The sequence below is a fragment of the Myotis davidii genome, unplaced genomic scaffold (assembly GCF_000327345.1).
Source record: "Myotis davidii unplaced genomic scaffold, ASM32734v1 scaffold6, whole genome shotgun sequence".
Lineage (NCBI taxonomy): Eukaryota > Metazoa > Chordata > Mammalia > Chiroptera > Vespertilionidae > Myotis > Myotis davidii.
Genome location: NW_006383011.1, coordinates 1,483,985 through 1,485,571, shown reverse-complemented (window position 1 = coordinate 1,485,571; position 1,587 = coordinate 1,483,985). Strand labels below are relative to the sequence as shown.

The 1,587-nt window shown below is 36.4% G+C and overlaps 1 protein-coding gene across 2 annotated transcripts in view; it reads left to right on the top strand.

The window, feature by feature from the left end:
* MEIS1 (Meis homeobox 1) overlaps positions 1 to 1,246 on the top strand; it is a 132,259-nt gene extending 131,013 nt beyond the window's left edge. For both annotated transcript variants that reach the window (XM_006778525.2, XM_006778526.2), the window contains exon 12: positions 1 to 1,246. This exon is cut by the window's left edge and continues 318 nt beyond it. The gene's annotated coding sequence lies outside the window, so the exon portion shown is untranslated.
* The last annotated feature ends 341 nt before the right edge of the window (positions 1,247 to 1,587 follow it).

Genomic DNA, 1,587 nt, shown 5'->3' with positions numbered 1-1,587 from the left:
GATTTCAAATCATGTTTTTTTCTGCAATGACTGTGGAGTTCCATTCTTGGCATCTACTTTGGACCAAGGAGCATCCCTAATTCTTCATAGGGACTCTTAAAAAGCAGGAAATACCAACTGAAGTCAATTTGGGGGACATGCTAAATAACTATATAAGACATTAAGAGAACAAAGAGTGAAATATTGTAAATGCTATTATACTGTTATCCATATTACGTTGTTTCTTATAGATTTTTTAAGAAAAATGTGAAATTTTTCCACACTATGTGTGTTGTTTCCATAGCTCTTCACTTCCTCCAGAAGCCTCCTTACATTAAAAAGCCTTACAGTTATCCTGCAAGGGACAGGAAGGTCTGATTTGCAGGATTTTTAGAGCATTAAAATCACTATCAGGCAGAAGAATCTTTCTTCTCGCCTAGGATTTCAGCCATGCGCGTTCTCTCTCTCTCTCTCTCTCTCTCTCTCTCTCTCTCTCTCTCTCTCTCTCCCTCTCCCTCTCCCTCTCCCTCTCCCTCTCTCTCCTTCTCTCTAGCCTGGGGCTTGAATTTGCATGTCTAATTCATTTACTCACCATATTTGAATTGGCCTGAACAGATGTAAATCGGAAAGGATGGGAAAAACTGCAGTCATCAACAATGATTAATCAGCTGTTGCAGGCAGTGTCTTAAGGAGACTGGTAGGAGGAGGCATGGAAACCGAAAGGCCGTGTGTTTAGAAGCCTAATTGTCACATCAAGCATCATTGTCCCCATGCAACAACCACCACCTTATACATCACTTCCTGTTTTATGCAGCTCAAAAACATAGACTGAAGATTTATTTTTAATATGTTGACTTTATTTCTGAGCAAAGCATCGGTCATGTGTGTATTTTTCCATAGTCCCACCCTGGAGCATTTATGTAGACATTGTAAATAAATTTTGTGCAAAAAGGACTGGAAAAATGAACTGTATTATTGCAATTTTTTTTGTAAAAGTAGCAGTTTGGTATGAGTTGGCATGCATACAAGATTTACTAAGTGGGATAAGCTAATTATACTTTTTGTTGTGGATAAACAAATGCTTGTTGATAGCTTTTTTCTATCAAGAAACCAAGGAGCTAATTATTAATAACAATCATTGCACACTGAGTCTTAGCGTTTCTGACGGAAACAGTTTGGATTGTATAATAACGCCAAGCCCAGTTGTAGTCGTCTGAGTGCAGTAATGAAATCTGAATCTAAAATAAAAACAAGATTATTTTTGTCATGCTGACTCCACTGCTTGAAAAATGTGTTTACTGCCCCCCCCCCAAAAAAAAATTTTTGATGATCAATGCAGTAAATATAAAAATTAATTTTGGCTCCCTAAGATATATACGTATTTGAAAAATTTTAATTACAAAGTAAATTATTTAATAATAGTTACTGATTTCTTTAAGCTGATTTAATGAACTCCTAATATCAGCAAATTTAAGGCCTAAGGGCACTAACCTAACGTAGACTCAGAGTACAAGCAACAGAATTACTCATCTACTATCAGTGAAATTATTCTTGCACATAATGGAAAACCAAGTACAGAGTTAAGTCTTTTACTAAGGACGTTACCTA